General features: G+C 42.9%; 1 protein-coding gene and 1 long non-coding RNA gene across 3 annotated transcripts in view; one reads left to right on the forward strand and one right to left on the reverse strand.

The window, feature by feature from the left end:
- The window catches only part of sgcz (sarcoglycan zeta), a 676,366-nt gene that overhangs the window by 478,536 nt on the left and 171,541 nt on the right, over window positions 1-26,289 (reverse strand). The gene's annotated exons all lie outside the window — the stretch shown is intronic.
- Window positions 13,289-14,484, forward strand: LOC115539850 (uncharacterized). Of its 2 annotated transcripts, none has more exons than XR_003976047.1 (3): window positions 13,289-13,335; window positions 13,745-13,838; window positions 14,444-14,484. It is a non-coding gene; the product is annotated as an uncharacterized LOC115539850 (long non-coding RNA). The 2 variants fall into 2 exon arrangements; XR_003976046.1 differs by lacking the exon at window positions 14,444-14,484 and adding an exon at window positions 14,260-14,317.

A 26,289-nucleotide genomic window follows, 5' to 3' on the forward strand; every position in this document is an offset into this window, starting at 1 on the left:
TACACACATGTTGGTGCTAACCTTACTGTCGTTCGAAAAAAATTTCGGAAAATTTCGCCATTAGGGGGCGCAATAAACGAGGAAATTGTATATCTTCTAATTGGCCAAAGGAATGTTCTTCAAACTCAAGGGAAACCATCAAGGGGCAAACCCGAGTCTATGTAGAAAATATGGCCAAGAATTATTAATGTGGGCGGGAGTTATTTGGCAAAGGAAAATTGTCTTTGGAAAATTTCGCCACAGGGCGGCGCCAAAAAGAACGACGACATTGTCTATCTCCTATTTGGCCAATGTTCTGAAAACGCGTTTTAGGCTATAACTCCCACACCGAAGCTCCCATAGTCAAAACCTTTATATCCACATGTTGTTCACGGTAGCGTTTTGAATACTTGCTTCTCGTTGTGCCGGCGAAATGCACATTTCTTGTCGCGTGGTGCCGGCGAAATGCACACTTCTTGGACCCCTGCATAACTGCTTGCAGTTCTAGTTCCTATTATACTTACCTCCCTAAAAGTGGGACCACAGCCCAAACCGTAAATGGTGCCGACACGCCAATTGCATGACTAGATCCAGATCTCTTCGGACTATGCAGACGACAAAATCCAGACACGCCGGTCACTAGGTGGCGCTATACCAAGGAATACGCGTTTGGGGCTATAACTCCCACACCGAACCTCCCACATTCAAAACCTTATACACACAGATTCACTGGAGTCTGCTGCATCTTTTGGCATAGGCCACGCCCATTTGCGTCTAGAATTTTTTTTCGCTAAATCGCGAAAACCGCAAAACAGTTTTTTCGCTACTCCTCCCACATTTCTCGACCAATCAACACCAAACTTTGCACACGGCATCTTCAGACGCACACGCAAAGAAACCCTCAGACAGTTTTTTGATCCGACTTTCGACGACGAATCGGTAGCGTTTTGAATATTGGTTTATTAGCTAAATTAGACGTGGAATATCAAAAATCCAAAGAAATCCAAAATTAGACATCGGATCGAGTCCAAATTTTACACACATGTTGGTGTTAACCTTAACGTCGTTCGATAAAAAATTCGGAAAAATTTGCCGTTAGGGGGCGCAATAAACGAGGAAATTGTATATCGTCTACAAAATTTTGCCGCGAAAACGCTACACTGACTTCTCGCTACTCCTACCACAGTCAAATCCTTTGTATCCACAGGTTCAGGGTAGCGTTTTGAACACATGCTTCGCGTTGTGCCGGCGAAACGCACATTTCTTGTCGCGTTGTGCCGGCGAAATGCACACTTCTTGTTTACATTGTATTTACTTATCACATCCATGCTCACATAAACAGAATATATATATGTATGTATAATTAGATATATATATATATAAATAGTATATATATATATATATATATATATATATATATATATATATATATATACATATGTATATATGTATATATAAAAGTATAAACACAAATACATACCCAAATTTAAATAAGTATATATCGTAGTCTGGTGTCCTGACTTAGAGGAGGTGTTAATGTTATAAAATGTATCTTTGCATTTTACCATTCTCTGTTTCTTGCATCAGTCGAATCCTGCCCTCCCCCATCAGCCTATCTCTCTCTCTCTCTCTCTCTCTCTCTCTCTCTCTCTCTCTCTCTCTCTCTCTCTCTCTCTCTCTCTCTCTCTCTCTTTGCTGCATTTCCTTGATTGAAATGGCAACAATAAAATCAATCAATCCCATGCTGCCCCGGTGCACATGACCTGCCTCTCAACGTCCACCCATGCACTTATTGGATGGACATCCCAAACCAAAATGCGGTCATAATTCTCAAAGGCAGACATATTTGCGACTTGGTGGGCCGGATATGGGCTGGGGCAGGGGTTGTCACTTTGAGCCAATCACTGCGCTGCTGACACAGGAAGATCGACAACCGTCCATCTCTCTGTGGTTTCACAAAGGTTGCAAATAAGATTGTCGGTCACATCTGTTGACAACGTCAGTATAAGGAAGGCCTTACGATAACGACGCCGGGTTGTCTGTCTGCCTACTTATTTTTATAATTGATCTATAAAAATATCAATATATTGATAGATAAATGTAATTTAACACACAAGTTATTTATATAATGCTGATTCTAATGCGTGCATATGTGTGCGTGCGTGCATGTGTGTGTGTGTGCGTGTGTGTGTGTGTGTGTGTGTGCGTGTGTGTTTGTGTGTGTGTGTGTGTGTGTTTCTGTGTGTTTCTGTGTGTGTGGGTGTGTGAACTGCCTGCATTTTGTTCTAAAATGTTCTGCATCACGTTGATGTGCAGGAGGTAGAATTCTACAACTATCCTTGACAGATAGATGAGCTCAATTTGCTTATCAAATACCATAATCATATATATATATATGCACGGTACACACACACACACATACACAAACATGCACACAAACACACAATCCTGAATGACATTTCAGTGAAAAAATTATGGCTCTTATCTTTGAGGATTACTCTGTGAGGAGTAGAGACGAGAGAGGAGGAGAGGAAGAGAGGAATTGTGAGGAGTGGAGAGATGATGTGGAGAGAATACATAACAGCCAAAGCTAAAGATCATAGAAGCATTGGAGAGGAGCAACATGACAAATAATCTGTCCTTTCTAATTTTAAAATACATATTTTATCAACATCTGAATAATAGGTAGGTCATGGGTTTGTTTAATATCTTTTTTGCAATTGTTATTGGTCAGTTACATTCATCAACTTAAGTCCTGAGGCATTTACAAGTAAAGCAAAGACACTTTTGTGTCATCTTAGGACAAACACAGGGACTCATAAGGCTCATTATGGATTTGCTCCTTTCCTGTATAATGCCAAAGTAAGTAGACTTGACTAGTTTAAATGAGTCTGCTGCTCATGCCCTGGTACAAGAAAGAAGCAGACGTTCCTGTTATGAGCGACCCCTGGGTTTAAAAAAGGTTGACTGTTTGGTTGTGTTTCTTCAAATCTTCTAAAGATGACATCTGATAGAATCTACTGGAGCAACGACAATGCAAGGGGGTGAGACCTAACCCTCTCTGATCAAGGGCTCGGAGCCCAGGGGGGGAACGAAGACTGGGGGAGAGGGGGGGAGACCTGGTGAGAGGGGAGGAGACCGTCTGAGAGGACAGGAGACCGGGTGAGAGGACAGGAGACCAGGTGAGAGGACAGGAAACTGGGTGAGAGGACAGGAGACCGGTTGAGAGGACAGGCAACTGGGTGAGAGGACAGGAGACCGGGTGAGAGGACAGGAAACTGGGTGAGAGGACAGGAGACCGGGTGAGAGGACAGGCAACTGGGTGAGAGGACAGGAGACCGGGTGAGAGGACAGGAAACTGGGTGAGAGGACAGGAGACCGGGTGAGAGGACAGGAAACTGGGTGAAATGCGGCAAAGAAGTTGGCAAAGAAGTTGTTCGCGCCGGTTTGGAAAACCGGTTGCCACTGCAAGTTGTGTTTTAATGTTGGACTGTAAGCGGCCACATACAGGAAGGAAGCTAAGAGCCAGGCGATGATGCCCTTCATCACAGTGGACGTCACACGGCTGAGGTTCAGGGTGGCCTGTCCCTGACCTGCTCTTATTGTCTGTTTTCTCAAAGAAGCCACTATCATAATGTCCTTTTACATGCATTATCTATGTCTGCCTTTAGCTCAAAGTTTTGCCGTGGAACTCGGTATCACTGACTCCAAACCCTGCGCAAGTGTGGACTCCAGGGTGTGTTGATCTACGGAAGTGAAGCTGGTACATCAGAAGGTGCCATAGGAATTGGTCGGCCATACTCTTGGCCGACCAAACTGTTGTAGTCCCGCAAATTCCAAAAAAGAAAAAACGATACCGTTACCTAGGGCTAGGCTAATGCAAGCCTTGTTCTGATTAGCAAACAACGAAACAATCAAAAATCCAACAAACAAACAAACTAGTAGGCTTGGTGTCTAGGGTACATTCTCAGCTACATCCGGAGTTCTGTGTGGAAACCCAAATACAATGTTTCCTCTGGCACTTTCCTGCACTGCAGCTTTTATTCATCTTTCGAGTGCCAGAGTCGAAGTGGGGAGAGGAGAGGGGGAAGTGAGACCAGGTATTGAAGTGGTACTGATTGAGGAAGAGGTGAGGGTGATGTAGGCTGTCACAGTGGAGGTGCATACTCACAGGCCTGCTGCAAACACTAATGTTCCCCCGGAGACACTGTCCTCAATAAGCTCCCATCCTACCCAAACACTACCTCATCATCACCTAACCCTACTGATATTCTACCATCATCACCTAACCTGCTGCTTCTCATCATCACCTAACCCTCTATCCTACCCAAACCCAAACTACCAAACACTAAAGATACGTTACCATCATCACCTAACCCTACTGATACACTACTTCATCATCACCCAACCCTTCTGATAGACTACCAACATAATCACCTAACCCTACTGATACATTACCTCACCATCACCTAACCCTACTGATACACTACCGTCATCACCTAACCCTACTGATACACTACAAATCATCACCTAACCTTACTGATACACTACCTCATCATCACCTTACCCTCCCTACACATTCAAACACAACCTCCGTCCGTCCGTCAGTCTGTTTGTCTCACTGAGCCACCTTCCCTGAAAACAACACAAACATTGAATGCAATTCAGCTTGGGGGCAATAGGAGGGAGAAAGAGAGAGAGACCCTGGTGACAACCAAGTGAGAAGCATCTCTCTCTCTGAATTGAGCATCAATGCCCTCCACCCATCTCTTCCACTGGAGAAACACAGTCTCTCTCTACCGCTCTCTCTCTCTTTCTGCAGTCCTATCTAATCCATCAGTCTTCCCTTTCCCTGTTTTCTCCCCAGTCGCCTTGCTAGTTATGAGATAGAACAGGCATGGAAGCCAAAATGGCGGTTCCTTCCTACTGCCGTGTCTATTTATAGACAGCTTGGCGGTGGAGAGGCTGCCCCTCGTTTGTCTCTGTCTACATTTATCTTCGAGTGATGATGTCTCTCGTTCCTCACACCCACAGGACTAATTAATCGTCTGTGCACAGAGAGAGAGAGAGTGAGAGAGAGAGAGAGAGAGAGAGAGAGAGAGGAGGAGTCATAGAGAAGGAGAGAGAGAGAGTGAGTCACAGAGAAGGAGAGAGAGAGTGAGTCACAGAGAAGGAGAGAGAGAGAGTCATAGAGAAGGCGAGAGGGAGAGAGAGAGTCATAGAGAAGGAGAGAGAGAGAGAGAGAATATAAAGAGTCAATAGAGAGAGAGAGTCATAGAGAAGGAGAGAGAGAGAGAGAGACTGAGAGACAGAGAATATAGAGTCAATAGAGAGAGAATCATAGAGAAGGAGAGAGAGAGAGAGAGAGAGAGAGAGAGAGAGAGAGAGAGAGAGAGAGAGAGAGAGAGAGAGAGAGAGAGAGAAGAGAGAGAGTGAGAGAAGAGAGAGAGAGAGAGAGAGAGAGAGAGAGAGAGAGAGAGAGAGAGAGAGAGAGAGAGAGAGAGAGAGAGAGAAAAAAAAAGTGAGTATAAGGAAAAGTGTCGAAATGTGTTTGCGTTGTATGGTCCGTGTGTCTGTGGGTCGTGTGTGTGCGGTGTGTGGTTGGTTTGCGTGTATGTGCATGTGCGTGTGTGTGTGTGCATGTGTGTGTATGTGCGTGTATGTGTGTGTGTGTGTGTGTGTGTGTGTGTGTGTGTGTGTGTGTGTGTGTGTGTGTGTGTGTGTGTGTGTGTGTGTGTTCAAAGACCCGGGCTGGGCGGGCTGGGATGTCATCAGTGTCTTTGATTGACACTTTCAATTACAGGCATTCCATCGGCTGTGCTCCCCAGCCAACCAGGAAACTCCCCGATGCGGATTGGATGTCAGCTCACGGCATTATCCAATCAAAGGCCTGTATACGGTTTAGAGAGGCCTTGCAAAGGGGCTTGGTTTGTCTGAGGTAGAGATGATATGGTCTGCCGTGAGGATGAGGGCACAACACTCAGGCTGCTCCAGCTGTCCTCTTCGCCTGACTATTATTGGATGTGAGGGTTTGGATGGTTGATCAAAAGCTGAAACGGCGAAAAACCAACTTGTGTGTTTAAACTGAGATTTGAGGAAATCATTTCTGGTGGCGGTTCTGTCTGTAGTTATGCCATAACATATTCACACCTCCATCCACACGTACATTCCCATCATAAGCGTCTCAATGCAGGAGTCTTAAATACAGTTCCACAATTCAGCAAGTACACATGGCGAGGAACACCAAGAGGGCCTGGAGGGTGAGGTCTTACGGAAAAGGATTTGTATATTGTCCATTCTACAGGTCATCTCAGAACTGAAGACCCCCGCTGTGTAAATCACACTGAGGCCATAGTGACTGGTACATCATGTTCCACTGTGCTTTGTACTGTGTTGGTCCATCTCACTACGTCCTGCAAACAGGGAGGCATGTTCAAGGGCCATGCATACAGCATCACTGACAGCCAATGGTTTTGAACATCAAACACACACGCACGCATACAGACTAACACATGCTCAACAAACTACAATACAAACTACACAGACATAGGTTCAGGCAAACACGTAGCGTTACGATGAGTCCCATCACAAAGCTGGCTGAGCACAAACACAGTGGCACGGGTTGCATCTTATTCTGTTATCACCCATGATGCTGCAGTGCACACAGAGCCATCGCCAGTATGTCTGTCTATGATGTCAGTGAGAAACAGCTCTCTTATCTGTTTTTCTATATGGCCATGAGAGGCCACCCGCCATGCATCTCTCAGTCTCTCTCTCTCTCTCTCTCTCTCTCTCTCTCTCTCTCTCTCTCTCTCTCTCTCTCTCTCTCTCTCTCTCTCATTCTCTCTCTCGCTATCTCCCTCTCTCTATCTCTGTCTCTCTCTCTGTCACTCTCTCCATCTGTCTATCTCTCTCTCTCTCCCTCTCTCGCTCTTCTGAATACCAGTCCTTCCATCTCCGCCTCTGTCCTGCTCACAGACTCTGTCCTGCTCACAGACTCTGGCCTGCTCACAGACTCTGGCCTGAGGGCTGATCTGGAGCCAGCCAAGCTCTTGGCTCCAACAGCTGGATCTTTAAATTCACCGGCGTTCTTTTCCAGCTGAAACAGTGGGCTCACTGGCTGATTGGCAGTTACCGCTAAAGTTCAGGTGTATATGTTTGATCTACATCACATTTCAATCCTTATTTCAAAAAGCGGCATCATAACAATGTTACAAGTGGAAAATATAGTGCATTGACATTATTTTTTCACCAGTTGCCACAGAGTGGGACTCCTCAGCTGAATATAGTCCCTAGGTCTTTGAATTGGCATCTTGCAACTCCTAAAGTTAGCATCGTTCTTTGGAGCTGAAACAGACCCATACAACTCCTAGCTTAATGTTGGCAGTGGTCTGTAGCACTGAAACAGGCCCATACAACTCCTAGCTTAATGTTAGAAGTGATCTCTAGCGCAGAAACAGGCCAATACAACTCCTAGCTTAATGTTAGCAGTGGTCTATAGCGCTGAAACAGGCCCATAAAAGTCCTAGTTTAATATTATCAGTGGTCTATAGTGCTGAAAGAGGCCCATACAACACCAGCTTAATGTTAGAAGTTGTTGATAGAACTGAAACAGGCCCATACAACTCCCAGCTTAATATAACTGTTACAACTCATACCATACAGGCCCATACAACTCATACCATACAGGCCCATACAACTCCTAGCAGTTGTCTTTAGCGCTGAAAGAGGCCCATGGAACTTGTGAGCGGTCATGTGTTGAAACGTTATCTTGGCATTCTTTTCATTTGGATGAAAACGTGCTGAATGGGCGAAAACTGAAATATGACCTACACCTCCCACTTCTATTGGAATGTGGGAAGTGTAAAATGGCCTGCAATTTCCTTCTCAGTGTGATAGGTAATGTACTCACATATTCAAGCCAAATGGTTGCAGTTTTAAGCCCTGACACACATATATACACAAAAAGACAAGTACACACACACACACACACACACGCACACACACACACACACACACACACACACACACACACACACACACACACACACACACACACACACACACACACACACAAGCTCCTGTAACAGTCCCTTTTCTGCCCAGCATGAAATGCGTCCCTGCTGTCACCAAGGGGAGCCCCTCCATGGACATGTCCTCTGTTCCCTGCCACTCCACAAGTACCCCTTTTTCGGAGGTGCTTTTCTTCTGCGCCTATGCTAATCCTGCTGTTCCCCGCTACACCTTGGCATTTGTTTTAATTAATGCAGTGCACTCGTTATTCTTATGATAATTGGAATAGATTTAATTGGCAGCCATTAAAGCTAGCTGGTATTCAGTTTTTCCTTGATGGAGATTTGAAATGTTTTGGACAAAAGACAGTGTGTGGTGTTCTTAGCGGCTGGAGCGTAGCAGGGCCACGTACTCCCCCCCACTGGACCACTGCTTTTACAGGAAGAACACGGTTCACGGAGGGGCAGGCCTGCAGACCACACACACATTGATCCTTTAGGTCGGAGAACCCTGCTGATAAACAGAGTGTTCTGATTGTCATTTCTAATTAAAGAGCCTCCCTGTGGTAGGCTGGTCTGCGCCACCATGTTTTCCCCTAATAGGATTGGTTGTCAACTCGCAGCAATATCCAATCAAATTTGGCCAGCTTTGACTTGTAATTGCATCAAAAATAAAATCTGTCCGGTTTTCTGACTTGTCTGGCACTGATCTTTACAAGCGGAAATCCTTCAAGCTGTTTGCTTCTCCCTGTCTGGATGAGCCTCCTGCCAAGGTTCAGCCGGGCCCAGCCCTCCCACCCTGAGAGGAGATTGATAAATGTTGAACATGTCCGTGTCTTTAGGGTTTCTTCACCGCTTATTTGGCCTCATATCTTTTGGCTGCAGGCACCAATAAACTCCCGACTTGAATCATCTGACAGCAGCCAATGAGCTGCTGCTTCAGAAAAGATAACCCGCCCTCCAGACTACTGAACCTGTGGTTGTCACAACAAGGTTTTCACGATCTCAGGCCACTTCAGGAATAACCCTTTCCCCGGATGAGGGTTATAATAAGAAGCTGGCGACAGCAGCCCTACATCCGATGAGCATGTCTACCCTCCAACACAAATAACAGGCTTCATGGACATGGAAAGTTTCAAAAACACAATCTCCTCAGCTTGAAGGCAGAGAGAGAGAGAGAGAGAGAGGGAGAGAGAGTGTCTGTAGTTTGTTAAGTATGTGGGTGATTGTCTTCCAGGTTTCAGATCCGTAAAGTAGAGTGGATTTGACATTTGAGTTGAATATTTTTAGCTTGGTCTTGACTGATATGTTTTTTGTTTTCAAGATTTTATTTTAGATGCTAAATGTTGTCCTTGCTTTCCCAATTCTGGCTTTGCCCCCCGCCCCCCGATCCTCCTTCTATATTAATTAAACTCCCACGGTCTGTGAAACTGTTTACATCCTCTAGCTGGTTTTGATCCATGGTTATTGGTGTGTTGTTCTTGTTCTTGATTCACATTACTTTTTGATGAGTTGATTTTGAGCCCGAGCGTAGTTTGTGTGATTGGTCCTGCATCTGTTGGTGGGTGTGTGTAAGTAGTGCCAAATCTTCAGCAAAATCCAGATCCTCTAGCTGTTCGGTCAGGCTCCACTGTATGCCGCTTCGGCTGTTTGTTACCTGTTTCATAGTCAAGTCTATGCAGAGGAGGAAGAGGAAGGGTGAAAGCAACCATCCCAGCCGCACCTCAGTCAGGACCTCAAAGGCCTCTGATACACATCCTTCATGGAGAACTTGACATTGCATCCCATGGTAAGTGTTCTTGATGTTGCTGATGAACTTTGGTGGGATGCCATAATGCCCCATCAATTTCCACAGCATCTCCCGATCCACACTGTCAAAATTCTTTTCAAAGTCTATGAAATTGACTAAGACAGGTCTCCACAGGATCTACTTTTGCTGAAGCCGGCCTGGTTTTCCCTCAGTTTCTCATCCACCACCTTTTGGAGTCTCTCGAGTATACAGTGTAATGCGGTTGAGCACCTTCCCTGGTGTTGAAAGCAGCATTATTCCTCTGTAGTTTTTACACCCACTGAGGTCCCCTTTCTTTGGAATCTTTATAATGTTGCCATCTCTCCAATCTGGCGGGACATTTTCTTCCTCCCAGATGATTTGCATGAGATGGTGAAGCATGCTTCGGCTGGTATCTCATCCGGTCCCTCTGCCTTGCCTCCTCTCTGGGCCTTTATGGCCTTCTTGATTTCAGTCTTTGTTGGGGGGTTGCAGTTTATCGCCAACAGGTTTGCGGCTGGTGGGATCGCTGCTGTTATTTGAGGGGGGTGTCTGTTAAGTAGTGGTCTAAAGCGATCCGTCCACCTCTTTAGTTGGTCTTCCTTGGTTAAGAGGAACGTTCCCTGTGTTTTTAATGCGTACTTGAGTTTGTTTGAACTTGCCTGTGAGCTTTTTTGTTGTAAGGTAGAGTTCCTTGAGGTTGTTCTTTCCTGCTGCTACCTCTGCCTGCCAGATCCTCAATGTACTTATTTTTTTCTCTTTTGAAACTGTTTTTCACTTCTTTGTTTGCTGCTTGATATTCCTTCTGCACTGTTGCCTTTGTTGCTTTGGTTTTACTTCTGATTATTACCTCTTACTTCCCCCTTCTCTCACTCACTTTCATGATCGTTTCATTGGATAGCCAGGGTTTGATGTTTGTTTTCCTTCTCCCTACCACTTTTTCGCATGTGATCTTTGGGTTTCTGCTTCCTGGTGTTGTAGTAATTGTAGTGCTTGGAACAGGTTGTGTAAAGTGACTTGGTAGAGTTCCGATGTGCCTGTATCCTGAAATTGCTGTACATTGAATTTGACGCTTCCTAGTCTGGGTTTCATGCGTTTCAGTTTCAGCTGGATCCTTGCTGTAACCAGGTGATGGTCAGATCCAGCATCAGCTCCTCTTCTAACTCTGACATCCAGCAATGAATGCCTAAACCTTTGGCTAATGCAGATGTGGTCAATCAGATCTTCTGTGGTATGGTCAGCAGAAACCCAAGTTGCTTTATGGATGGGAAAATGGACCCAGCGATGACCAAGTTGTTGTCTGCACAAGCCGCTGCAAATCTTTCTCCATTTTCATCGATGGATCCTACTCTATGTCTTCCCATTACCAGTTCGTAGCCATTATTGTTTCCTCCCATCTTGGCATTCATGTCTCCCAGCTGGATAATTATGTCCTTTTCTTTCTTGGCCTGGAGTATGTGGTATAGTTGGTTGAAAAAGTGATCCTTGGTTTCATCGGCTGCGTCATTGGTGGGGGCGTAGCATTGTACTACCTGGAGCTTTATTTTCTTGTGTGTAGTATGGAATCTGGCTGTGATGATCCTTGAGTGGATGGGTTCCCAGCTGATAAGGGCCCTCTAAGCTTCTTTGGAAAGCATGAATGCTACTTCCTCTGTATGTGGGGCAGGGTCATCTGGGTGCCCGGAGTACAGTATGGACTCTCCGCTCGCAAGCCATCTGGTTTCACCCAGACCAAGGAGGGATAGATTGTACCTCCTCATCCCCTCTGCTGTCACAGCTGTCTTTCCTCCTGTATACATGGTCTTTACGTTCCATGTTGCTATGGTGGTGGGTCGTCTAGGGGTGAGAAGAAGCTTCGGACGCACTGTCTCCTTGCGGTTTTCAATGTTGTCGTCATTGTTTCTTTAGCTTGGGAAGAGTCTTCCTTTCCAAGACTTTGAGATTTTTTAGTTTTCATCTACGTTTCTGTAACATGTAGGATTTTGCGAGTTGGGGTTGCTAGCCCCAAGCCCAACCTTCCACCATTTGTGGTTTCTGGAGTTTTGGAGTTGGTTTGTTAGTACTCTCCCCTATCATATTGTCTTCCAGGTAATGGGTTACAGTCTAACATATACCAAATATATGTATATATATATTTAACTGTATGCGGAAAAAAAAGATAAATGTTTTTCTATTGCACATATATATATCAATTTAATGGACAGCAATATAATATATATATATATATATATATATATATATATATATATATATATATATATATATACAGAGAGAGAGAGAGGGAGAGAGAGAGAGAGAGAGAGAGAGAGAGAGAGAGAGAGAGAGAGAGAGAGAGAGAGAGAGTGGGTGCTGCCCATGAAATGAAATTGAAAATGAAAATACAAAACTTTGATGAAGACGGAGGGAAACAGGAGGGAGGTGATGGAAGAATGGACTGCCTGGAAAGCGCCATGGAGAGAATAATCAACAATCCTGTCCAAGGACACACAGGCTGGACGTGACATGACTGACTCCCTCTCAGAGGGTGCGTGTGTGTGTGTGTTTGTGTGTGTGTGTGTGTGTGTATGTGTGTGTGTCTGTGTGTGTGTTACGTATGATGATGGAATGGAATGGCTCCATAGCCGTGGTCGTAAAAAATTTGCTAATTCTGTCACCCACACACACACATACACACACACACACACACACACACACACACACACACACACACACACACACACACACACACACACACACACACACACACACACACACACACTACCTGGGCGATGTTGGATATTAGCCGGGAATCGGTCATGCCATGATGGGTCCTGCTGACATCTAGGCGTCTGTTATTCCCTCTAAGGGGATGGTGTGATTAACTTCCTCCTAGTCCAACATCCCCTGCATTCAGGAGTCATGTTACATATTTGCATCTGCGTATTTCCACCATGTATTTTGTGTTTGTATTATTTCAATCTCCTGTATTATTCGAATCATGTCCTGTCATGAACTGTAGCCTTGTGAGACCGGCCTGGTCTTAGTTCATGTCCTGTTCTCTCTGTAGACCTGCCTGGTCTTAGTACAGTTCCTGTTCTCTCTGTAGACCGGCCTGGTTTTAGTTCAGGTCCTGTTCTCTCTGTAGACCGGCCTTTAAGCTCACCATGTCCAGTATTCAGAATTCAAAACATTTATTCACAAATATGTTATTTTTTGCCAAGCGGAGCCAGCCAGTCCTAGCCTGGCGCCGCCCACCTACTTACTTCCGCTCAATTTTCATTTCACTTCAGTTTTATACACACAATGGCTGTGTCCCAATTCCTAGGACGCATCCTTCGAAGGCTGCATTCGAAGGATGCGTCGACGCCGTTTGCGTCACAGCGTCGCGCCAAGTGCTGTCCCAATTCCAAGGGTCCTTCAAATGCGGCCTACGAATGCAGCCTTCTTTTCCCGGATTTGAAGGATGCATCGGCTGTATCCTTCACGGCCCAACGTATCCCAAGATCCTTCACGGCCCAACGTATCCCTCCCAAGATTCATTGCGCATTCAATCAATGGAGATGGCGGAGAATGGCGATTTAAGTTCTGCATTTAAATGTAAGTATTTGTTTTCTAGTCACTCGAGTATTTAACGATACAAATGTTAAAAATACAAGGGCCCTTAAAACTTTTTCATCAAAGTAATAGGCAATATAAGTAAGGTAACGTTACAGTTAGTGACGCTGTAACGTTAACTAAGAACACCCGTTAAGCCCTATAGTCTCAAATTTAAGAGGTTAAAATGGTTATATTTACCGAAATTGTGGCAATTATATAGATAATTTGCTATTCTATAACGTTAGATAAATGGACCAACGCGAACACAGGTTGTGGACCCTGGTTTTCAGACCGTAACGTTACAGACGTTGGGATTGATTACACAGTTAACTTGGTTATTTTGCTATTTAAGCTGCTTTTGTTTGGTAGTGTAAAGCAAAACTAATTCTAACATTTGGTTTTGGTTTAGGGGGCCAGCAGCATACTGCTCGATTTATTCTATTGAGGGGGGAGAACGATGAGCTGTTCACCGGGATGAAATACTCAGCAAGTGTGGCTTGGGGGTAAAGAAACAATCGTTTATTTATATCGTAAGTTAGTTTATAAAAATTATTATAGGCCATTTATCTATCTACATTTGACCATCTTGTAAAGGTTAGTTAAATTAGCCCTCATTAAACAGCAGGACAGATACAACATCCCCAGAAATCGTTTACTACAATGTCCTATTTTGGGTTATTAAAGAAAGAAAGACAAAAAAAGTCACAGCTCGCAGAAAAACACACAAAGAAAATGGGTGTTTTGACTTCTACTGGTTGTCTTATTATTATGGGCTTCATATAGGATGAGGGTTAATTTAGATGTAACCTTTACAAGATGGTCAATATATATATATTATAAATGGCCTATTGTTAACATGGGCTAATAACACGATTGATAAATGTGTCTCTTGTTTTCTCTGATTAATAATGTCTCTGTGTTTAGGACAATTCTGGAGAAAATAGGCCAAAAAAATGGGACAATTTAAAATAAATAAATAAAGTATGTACATTTTTTTTTAAATATACATTATTTGTTTTAGCCATGCAAGTTAATAAACACTTTTGCTGAAATTTGTTTTGATACTGCTGTTGTTGTTAACTGCCATGATTGATTTCCTCTGCCTTAGGATTGCAAGTATCCAGGGTCAGGAGAAGGGGTAGGTGGGAAACCCGGTGCTGCCACTTGGCCCTGGTTTGTCCCCATGGATGAGGTATTGGGACAGAGGCATTCCACCAACCCCCCTGTCCTAATTGCCTCCATCTCTGAGAACACACCAGGGCCAAGTACAGCAGTGGTGGATCAGGAGGTGGAGGACAAGGATCAGGAGGAGGAAAGACAACGAGGGCCACGGTCCAGAAAGAGGGACGGAGAGGAAGACATGTTCCAGAGTCGCTCACTATCTTCCGAAAAGGACTCAAGACTCACCTGTTCAGAGTCCACCTCGACTGCATAGCCACCCTCCCCCTTCTGGCCACCATTGTACACTGTGTTGAATTGTATTGTATTGTATTATTGTACTTAACTGTGTAGCAACTGCAGTAGCTGCTATCATGGCTGTAACACGGGGAATTGGTTAGCCTAGCGATTGTGGTACTTGCACTTGGTTCTATGAACATCCTTTCTGTACCGACAGCGATATATTGATGCACTTCTTCTGACAAATGTACTTATTGTAAGTCGCTTTGGATAAAAGCGTCTGCTAAATGCCCTAAATGTAAATGTAAAATGTAAATGTTCCAGTTAATAAAGGAGGACATGAGGCTACAAAGGGAGGCAGAGGAGAGAAGAGCCCAGGAGAGCAGGGAATGAATGGATAGGTTTTTCTCAATTTTGGAGCGTTTGGTGGACAAATAACTTATGGTCTGTTATATTTAACACATTGTTTATTATTATTTACATATTTATTGAAATTAACTTATTTAACTAACTTTTTTGATTAACTATTTATTAAAACCCTTAGACCTACTAACTTTTTTGTATTGACTAATGTATTTGTATATAACTTATAAAACATATATACAACAATACAACTATTTACAACAAACATTCATGTGACTATTTACAATTATTATAAAACTACTATATACAAAAACATAATGATCAATAATAATTTTAGTTGTTTTCTTTTTTTCGCGCTGTCCGGTTTAACTTCTGTTTACTAACAGGTCAGTTCAGCTGTCAGGGTTGCTAGGTGACAGGAGCAGCGCGTGGTCACGCAAGTGAAAGGGCGGTAACGGTTTGTTACGTAAACCAGAAATGCTCCGTAGGCTAGACCGTCCCATTTCTTCGGCCTCTTCGGGAGTGTCCTTCGCGGTCTACGAAGGCCGCATCCTTCGAAGGACGCGGTCTACGAAGGATGCGTCCTATGAATTGGGACACAGCCTCTACCATCAGTAGATCACCCGTCGACGCCATTTTGTTTTCAAGACTCGATAAGTAGATTGACGAACACAGAGATTGTGACATCCGTCAGCAACACACAAGCTCTGTGTTCGTCAATCAACTTATCGAGTCTGGAAAACAAAATGGCGTCGACGGGTGATCTAGTGTTTTTGAAATGGTCAAACTTGAAATGGCCTATTTTAATATCAAAGAGGTGAATTCAAAATAAAAAATAAATTCAGTTGACCTTCTTTTCAAACTATAATATTTCAATGTTGTTAGTTCCATGGTGTTCACATTTCCATACACAAAATCAAAGAACCATCCTATCTCCTGAACCAGGAAAACAAATGTATCACTAGTGAAAAGATGTCTCTCTCTCTGTTTCAGCTCTCCCTAGTTTTCAACTCTTCCACCCTTTTGGATAAAAATGGCCTCTATTTGAAATTCTCCTCTCCATCATCATCCTCATCCTGGTCCCTTCATTTTTCTAATGCCAGCATCTGACTATAAGGAAGGGTCTTTTTTATTAAGCCCTTGCAAACTGTCCATGTCCTAAGGCCTCAGGAGTGGGACTGGATGTCTCTCCTTGGCACTAACTCTCTGGCTCCCTCTCTGTCCTCATCCATCTCCATGTCAAGGACTCTCTCCTGTGTTCACTCCATGTCCAGGACACTCTCCTGTGTTCACTCCATGTTCAGGACTCTCCTGTTTTCCTTGTTCCTCTACCTCATTGCTCCTCATCTTCCTTCCCTTGCCTAAACCCTTTCTTTCATAATTGTATAATTGTCTTTTGAGCCGTGTTGTCCAGCAGTTGCATAATGGGTTCGCTGTTACATAATTGATGTCAGACTATCAAGGAAAATGTTGCAGATGTGCCAACTTTAAAGCTTAACGTCATTATGGGCTTTGGTTTGAGGCTTGTTGGTTGTTGTGTCAGGGATATTTCAAAGGGTGCCAAATGTATGTGCATTTAAAGCAGTCTATTTTTTTTAGGATTAGTGAAGACACATTTAGATCTAATGTGACTTTTAAAAATAGATAAAAAAATGATATTCATTAATATGAACTGGAATACATTAATCTCCCCCCCCCCCCCCCCCCCCCCCCCACGCGCCTCCCCCGGCAACACCAACGACTCAAGTTTAGTGGCCTGAGGGAATTCAAGAGGCGTGAAATCAACAGCAGAAACATACAAAACGCTAACCCTCCGTCTCCATACCCTTCAGTCTACAGCCTTGTCTTCAGCCTCCTGGAGGGTGGAGCTTCTCAGAGCCTCTGTACACACAGATACAGCCTATCTATTTCGCCATCACTGTTTAACGTCTAAATGTCGCTGTGGACACTGAGCCAACATATCCACTTCCTTCCATATCTCCTCATCGCCACATCTTCTCCTTTCCTTACTCCTGTCCAATCATTTCTATCTCCAGAGTTTTTGTTGTTGCTGTGAAGCTATTATCCACGCTGTGATACTCGTTGAATCGATTGAATCGTTACTCTATTGAATCGTGACCCAGAGCACGATTTTCCAACGGGATGGGATTCTGAATGGGAGCGTTTCTCCGATGTTTTCGTGCTACATAGAATGAAATGTAAACCGATGCATGAGGAGAGAGAGAGAGAGAGTTCAGAAGGGGTGTGCACAGATAGTATAATGCACCCTCTACTTATGTTTGGGTCCAAACAATAAGTGCATCATTTTTTACAGCAGACCACCTCAAAAACATTTCGTTCTCATGCTCACGAAAAGTAATCCATTGAATCGTGCCCCAGAGTACGACTTATTTTGTGCTACACAGAACAAAATTCAAACCATTGCTTTTCAATTGGGATATGGGGTGTGCGCAGATAGTACAGTGCACCCTCCACTTGGGTATGTGTCAAAACAACAAATGCATCAAAGGGTAGAAGTAGTGTATAAGGGATAGCCTTATACAAGTTTTTTACAGCAGACCTCCTCAAAAACCTTGCATTTTGGATTAGAGCGTTTCTCTGAATATACACATATATATATATATATATATATATATATATATATATATATATATATATATATATATATATATATACACATATATATATTTATACATTTATATATATTGAACAGTAGTATACTAGGCCTACGCGTGGAGTGTTCACGTCTCGGGGGGGCTATTCCACACTATTCACTCCGCCCTCGGCGATTAATTGTTTTAGTATTCTACACGTGAACAGTCCAAAAATACGAGAAAACACTTTTTGCCGGGATTTATTTGTTTTCATTAGCGAACAAAGCGGCACAATTTGCGATGAAAACAATATTCGAGGATATCATGGGATATTGCCCATCTGAGGCGTAAAGCCTGGGTGAGAGGTTATACTCATGGCCCCGTCCTCGCCAGATTCATTCATTTATTCTAGAAGAAACTGGAATTGCTGAAATTCACTGCAGCACAGGGACTCTGTGTCAGTGTCTAAAGGCGAACAGAGCAAACCTGCGCGCTTTGGCTCCTCGTCCTCGGCAACAGCCAAGGCTTGTTCAGCTGCAGCCGCAGCAGCAGCTTCCTCCTCTATTTGGGTAAATTCTTCTTGGCTGTATTCTGGCTCGTAGGCCTACAAATAGCCCTGAATGTCCGAATCCAATTATAGATCTTCAAAATCCACTTCGGCTGTTTCGCATTGCAAACGTGTTCTCTAGCAAAGCGGTGAAGAAACATGGCGGACATTGTATGGAGGTAGATTTGTGTCTTTATTATGCAATCAAAAATAATAGGTTTGAGAGCAAAACTTTCCACACTGCAATCAAAAAATAGGTTTGAGAGCAAAACTTTCCACACTGCAATCAAAAAATAGATTTGAGAGCAAAACTATCGACACTGCAATCAAAAAATGTTTTATTGCAAGATAAATTAATGTGATAAAAAAAATATTAATGGGAATCCAAAAGTTTTGTTTGCAAACCCACAGCTTGGCAACATCCACAGTTAGTAACGAGAGAGGGAGTTCTATTTCATGTAGGCTACGCCGTCTAGGCTTCGCCTTATGGGCTTGTCCCGTGCGCGCCCTGAAAATCCCGTAGGCCGTCAGCCGACAAGGAGACCATGGCAGAGGAGAGCAGGGCGATGTTGTTGAACGCCGCCGCGGATTGAGAGGCACAAACGAACACCCTGTCCGTCAGGCCGACAATCTGCTTCTGGAGGCGGTCGGGGGGCAGCGGCTTTTCGGATGTATCCAAGCTGTCACTCCGATCGAGACTGGCCAATAGAGACGTGTCTTACATCTTTCGGCGTAGGTCCCGCCCACGAGATTCAGCTCAACAGCAAGCAAAGCTTTTGGATTCGCAAGCAAAACTTTAGGATTCGCAAACAAAGCTTTTTGATTTGCAAACAAAGCTTTTGGGTTTGCAAACAAAACTTAAATATTAATGGATTCCCATTAATATTTTTTTTTATCACATTAATTTATCTTGCAATAAAACATTTTTTGATTGCAGTGTCGATAGTTTTGCTCTCAAATCTATTTTTTGATTGCAGTGTGGAAAGTTTTGCTCTCAAACCTATTAATTTTGATTGCATAATAAAGACACAAATCTACCTCCATAACATTGGGCCCTATTTTAACGGTCTGAAACGCAAGTGGGAAGCGCAAAGCGCAAGTAGCTTTGTGGGCGGTTCTACGGCGCTATCGCTTTTTTACAGGCGGATAAATGACACTTGCGTCGCGGCGCAAGTGTCAAAAGGGTTGGTCTGAAGCAGCCTAGTTACCCGTAGGTGTGGTTTGGGCGTAACGTCCAACAAACCAATGAGAGTGCCAGCTCCCATCCCCTTTAAGAGCCATGAGCCATTGAATCGGACGAGTTGATATTTTGACAGCGCGTCTGCAGTCTCCAATGAGACAGATGCACATCGTCACCCTCTTAAAGTAATGGCCTAAGTCATATTTTCAAGTTGTTCAGAAAACAGAAAAAACTGAACCATATATAGAGTATATGATATTTATGAATCATTTCAAACACAAAGGTTATGACAATAGATTACTATTGATATACAAATAATGATGTCAGTCAATTGTGTAACATAAGAGGATAAGATGACTTAGGCCAATTTATGAACATGCCTTTGTGATTTACTAAATTTTGAACCTGACTTGGGCCGAATTAATTCTGGAATAAGTGAGGCAAAACAGTGCATTTCTTTTTTTTCCCACTACTGTAACAGACCATGAGGAAGGGTAGGCCTATGTCACTTACCAGTATGGAACGAGTCCTGCATCATGGCAATAAAAAAAAAAAGTGGCCGCCATCTTGAAACGCTCATAAAATTGCCTAAGTCACTCTTGTCTAGTGACTTAGGCAAAATAAATTGGCCTAATTCACACTCTTGACATAGGCCATTACACTAAACGGGTAGGATCACATGATCTGTTCAACTGAGGATGTTGGGGATTTTACCAGAGGTGGCTAGCATCACAAAGAGCTGATTTAGGCAAGAAAATCATTTTGGCAAAAAGGTGACTTAGGCCATTACTTTAAGAGGGTGACGACATGAATTTCAAACTGCAAATGGCTCAGTTTATTGCCGAATAATATGGCCTAATTCACACATGGAATAAGGGGTTTTCTCCCACAACTTCAGAAATACTGAGTCCTCAAATAAATTTCGGCAAAGAAAACGTATATGATATAACATATGATATGCGGTAACTGTGGTTCTATTTAATGATATACGCAATACATTATAAACATTATTTCAGTATTGTATGCTATCCTAATATGCATGTGTCCCCGCGGTAATAGACATTGCCATTGATTGTATCATGCGTTACGTGTTTAGTTTGCATGTGTTTAAACAGAGCACACACGCGCGCCCGCATTCATTTATTCTTTTTAACACTCACTCGCGGTAAAACAATGTTTTTCACGATCAAATACTCATCAATCCTAAAAGTTATGGGCATGTAGGCCTACACGATGTCTCTGTCAAGAAAATATGTGTTTGCTGTGCGGTGTTTGCAGATGCATTGATTTAAAAGTACAACTTATCACCGCTGCATCAGCTGTTCTTTCCCAAATAATTTACCAAGAATGTGTGGATAGGTAGATGGGAGAAGCAAAGTGTATGCGTGAGGTGCACAAGCAATCCGTATGCATCGCATGCGCATGTATGCATGTGTAACAGTGTAAATAATTACTTTCTTTTATTTGTTAAATTCTGTTAAACTTGGGACTCCAACCAATATTTTATATTTTATTCTGAAAGTCCACGGCGGAAGTTTGTGTTTGAAAGTTCAGAAGCAACCAAGCTTACGTTGTGGTAAGTCGCCGTTCTGTCCGCTTGTACATAAGTTAACTTATAAATGCAAACCATGTAAAGTACGATGTTTAAAATGTAGCATAACATGTAAAATCTAATGTTACATGTTGTAAGGCGTTTTGTTTGTTTGTGTGTGATGTTTGAGGAGTTCTTGAGCACGAGGTGTATGTGACATGTGCGTGCTAATGCGGGCCTCCTCTTTTATAGTTCGAACGGACTACGGCTGAATATATATATATGTGAACACTGGTTGTGTGTTGTCCCATGTTGCAGGTATGTTCACTTAATGTTTTGTTTGTAAATACCACTATACGATCACTTAATGTTTTTTGTTGTAAATACCACTATACGATCATTGGAAGTTTGTGTTTGAAAGTTCAGAAGCAACCAAGCTTACGTTGTGTTCGAACGGACTACGGCTGAATATATATATATGTGAACACTGGTTGTGTGTTGTCCCATGTTGCAGCTAATAAACCAGTCCAGTGCTCCACCCAACCTGTCTCTGTGAGTTCATATAAGAAGCAGAAGAGCTGCAGTGTACCAAAGGTCACACATGCGCCCTTAAAATAGCATCTGAACAACGCGCCACTGACTTTAAACCAGGTATTTCCTGGTCAGTAGCGCAATGGTATTCAGAAACGGCAAAATACCGTTTGCGCCAGAACACGCCTCCTCCTTCCGCCGAACCGCCTCTTGGGGCGCATGATCAATCCCTAATTTACCGGCGAGTGGCGGTGGTGGGAAAAGAACGCTCTGCGCCAGTTGTAAACTAGCAACGACACATGCGCCAGTGACTAACGCCTCGTGCCCACTGCACCGTCAGTCAACGGTTGTGGGAAGGCGTGGCTGACGGATGGGGGAGTAATCTTTGCAGAGGCATCCGTAAGCCAATCAAATCGCTTCGCCGGGTTCTTCCCGCTTCTTCCTGCTTGTTGCGATGCAAGATTACCCGCTTTCCCGCTTTCCAGTATCGTCAGAGCCCGAGTCGCGTCACAGTGCTTAAATTTGCATACGCGATCTGATTGGATGACGGAACCGTCGCTGCCGAAAAAGTTGAACATTTTTCAACTTTCTGACGGTGGCGAACGCTCCAACTGAACGGACGGATCCACAATGCATTGCGCATCCGTCCCCATTCAAAGTCAATGGGCAACGGTCAACTGACGGAGGTAGTGGGCACGGGGCCCATTGTGTTTTCATCTCGTACACGAGCTCCCGCCCCCCCTCATTCCTTATTGGAGGGCTCACAAATTTGTGGAACCAGTTGTTTGTAGTCCTCGGCCCTTCTAGCAGGCAAGCAAAGTTTTACCGAGATGACGTCAAACGCGTCATTTGCCGCCATCTCGGGAGAAAATTTGATCAGGAAAGCTGGGCCAAGGGAAGACTGGGTTAGACTGAGGTAAAAACATTATTTTTTCTATATTACAATAACGATTTTATAATGATAGAACGCCGGTTCAGAATGGGTGAAGTATCCCGTAATTACTAGATAAGATATCGTATTTACGACAGAAGGATCTCGTTTACGAGAAAAGGATCACGCCTCTCATTCATCAATAACGTTGCTGGCTATTGTTGTTGTTTACGATTTTCTATCAGTTCTCACCACACAACGACGTCTCATCTTTGCTCCTTGAATGTCGATATGTAATGGCATGGAGTTATTGAAACTTACTACGTGTAAAAAAGACTAGAAATTGAATGTTTATTTTTCATTGAATGTTTGCATAAAGTTGCACTGGGTGCCTTTAATATAAGTATGTCAACATTGCGCAGACATCTGAAGTCATTGGCCGGCAAAGATGACACTATCCGACGCTATCGTATTTTATTTCCTGCTCGGGTTGAAGCATTGGGAAATATTGATGTTCCTTAAAAGTGAGGAGGGCATTAAAATAAGTATGTCAACATTGTGCAGACATCTGAAGTCATTGGCCGGCAAAGATGACGCTATCCGACGCTATCGTATTTTATTTCCTGCTCGGGTTGAGGCATTGGGAAATATGGATGTTCCTTAAAAGTGAGGAGGGCATTAATGTAAGTATGTCAACATTGCGCAGACATCTGAAGTCATTGGGACTGTTCAGGAGAAAGCCCAGTCGGACCTGCTACAAGTGGCTCTCTTCCTGCAGGAGCAGTTGAACCAGTACGGGATGCTTCACGGATACAAATTGATGCATCTGAAATGCATCCAAGCAGGCTTGGTAGTGACTCAAACAACTATACGGCACCTGCTCTTAATCCTAGACCCTCGAGGAGTACAACTGAGGAAACGTAATTGTCTAAGACGTCGTCTTTACATAAACCCAGGTCCAAACTTTTTGTGGCACATCGATTCACACAACAAACTTAAACCCTATGGCATATGTATTAATGGTGCTGTCGATGAATTTTCCCGTATGGTCATATAGCTACATGCTTACACCACAAGTAGCAATCCCCGTGTTATTTCTTCCTTGATGAAGTGGAACCAGTTTTCTGAGAGATGCTACATTACCGGCTCAAGTAATCATAACCCAAAGGATTGAACAATGGTGGGGATTTTTAAGAAAACACCATGCACAATACTGGATGAATATCTTTCAAGATTTGAAGGAGCAGGACCACTTCTCAGGGGACTTACTCTACAAAAATCTAATACAGTTCACATGTCTGGATATAATTGAGGTAGCCTACTTTTGTTATTCACTGATTATTTCTTTTATGGATATTCTCTTTTATTAACAAATGTCTCTAATGCTTTAAAATGACTTTCTTTCTGTTTAGCTAAGTAGTTGTTCTGTGTGTCACTTATCATTGAAAAGCACTTTGAGCTGCATTTCTTGTAATGTTCTTTACAAAAAAAAATACCTTAGGCTATTATAGGCCTACATATCTAGGCTAAAGCAATAGTAGCCTAACCTATAATACTTCACTGTGCTATAGGCTAACCTCATAATTATTCTGACTTAGGCTACATAGAACAGAACTAATATCCCCAGTTGTAGGCCAACATTGCACTGGTTTTTGGATGCTGGGATAGGTGTACCTCTCCTCTAAATACTGTTCAAACACAATTCTAGTGTTATTATTTATTTATTTTTCCTAAAATGCATTCTAGAGTGGCTTTGGTAGTCCTAATGGACAAATCTAGGAGTAGCTGTCTTCTAGTTAAAATATCCCTTTTTAGGATAGTAAGGGAAGAAATGTAGCAAAAAGACTTACCTATAAAGACACCATCTTAATTTCTATAAATTCAAACCTTGTTCAAGCTTCAGCTGAGCTTTTTAATAGAAGCACAGAATGACTGTTATATACAGTCAACATGGGATATTCGGGAAGATGTGTGAGCTGAATGTTAATCATTAAAAAAAAAAATCCCCCAGAGGGAGCTGCATGTAGTTGCGCATCTGTGGAACTGCCACAGAAATCGCCCCAGCAGGAATGCAGTTTGTCCAAGTGGACGACCACTAATGATGTACCGACTTCCCCACCTGTTTGGGACTACAGACCACATCAGAGCAGTACTCCATCAGCAAATACAAGCTTGCAGAGAGGAATCCCTGCCAAGAGGCCCATATCCATGCGATGAGACTGTTTTTGACATTTGTTGCCTGGCAATGTCCGAAAATAATCTACCCATCACCAACCTACTAATTCAGAGGAGGCAATCGAACATTACCTGTTTTTAAGAGCATACATCCACACCCACCTTTAATAGTAAGTATAATGCTGCTGTAGAAAGAGTATTTTTGTGAAGAGTTAGGATATCTGTAGAAAACGTGTTAGATTTTTTTGAGTCATAATGCCATGTCCTTTGTTTTGTTTCAGGCTGTTCCCACAAAGACAGCTGACTTCAGATCTACCTGACTGCAGGACACTATAGCAGCACTGAACATGTTTACCTGTTATTTTCTGTCTTAAATGTGACTATATGATCTCTGTATTGTTTCTTAGATTAATGATTTTGTAATCAGCATGTGTTCAGCTCGTAAAATGGGAAACCGAAATGTATTAAATCTATGCTCTATTTGTTATTATATATTAAAAACAATGTTGAAAGGCATGGGGCAAGTGTTTATAGCCTTGTATGTACAGTGCTTTGACTAATAATATAATTTATAGGTCAGCCAACAGCCAACTACTCCTGATTTATAATTTGGTGTCACATAAAAATATTTAGCAATTGCACTAAAATGCAAATGATGTTTGATGAGTAATTTCAGATCAGATATTGTTTGCACTTTGTTTTAGACACAAAGATGGACTATTTAAAAATTGTTCAACTGTCTTTCACCTAAAAAATAAATCTGAAATTGTGTTTTATTTACTGAATCTACTGGCTCCTAACACAAAAGACAATTTAAACCAGTTGAAGACAAGATCACATTTAATAAATGGCATTTCAATTAACCAACATACAGTCAGTACATTTTAAATAATTTAAGAACTGACAGGGTTTGCCTTTACTATGAACATAGTATTTTAAATTTGAATACATTAATTATGTGACATACTGTCACAGCCAATATTAAAACAAAATCTAATGTGGGCAGTGGGACAAAAATTATATTTCCCAACAAAAACAATATTTTAGTGATTTGTATAAAAACAATTTAGCTCATTAATTGGAAAACAGCTTGAGGTAAGACGTTTTCTGAACAATAATGCATAGTATAAAGTTAAACACATAATGCACTGCTGTATTCAACTTTTAAGAGCTGCAATGTGAGGGGCCAGCCACATGCCCTTTAAACCATCCCGACAACAACATTTCCACTTCTGGGTTCCTCTGAACAATTAACGCGTCAATATTCGAGGGGCTTTGGCACATCAAATGATGGAACAAGCATCCCGTACTGGTTCAACTGCTCCTGCAGGAAGAGAGCCACTTGTAGCAGGTCTGACTGGGCTCTTCTCCTGAACAGTCCCAATGACTTCAGATGTCTGCGCAATGTTGACATACTTATATTAATGCCCTCCTCACTTTTAAGGAACATCCATATTTCCCAATGCCTCAACCCGAGCAGGAAATAAAGTACGATAGCGTCGGATAGCGTCATCTTTGCCGGCCAATGACTTCAGATTTCTGCGCAATGTTGACATACTTATATTAATGCCCTCCTCACTTTTAAGGAACATCAATATTTCCCAATGCCTCAACCCGAGCAGGAGATTAAATACGATAGCGTCGGATAGCGTCAACTTTGCCGGCCTGCAGCTAGCCAGCAACGTTATTGATGAATGAGAGGCGTGATCCTTTTCTTGTAAACGAGATCCTTATGTCGTAAATATGATATCTTATCTCGTAATT

This window comes from Gadus morhua, chromosome 3 (genome assembly GCF_902167405.1).
Source record: "Gadus morhua chromosome 3, gadMor3.0, whole genome shotgun sequence".
Lineage (NCBI taxonomy): Eukaryota > Metazoa > Chordata > Actinopteri > Gadiformes > Gadidae > Gadus > Gadus morhua.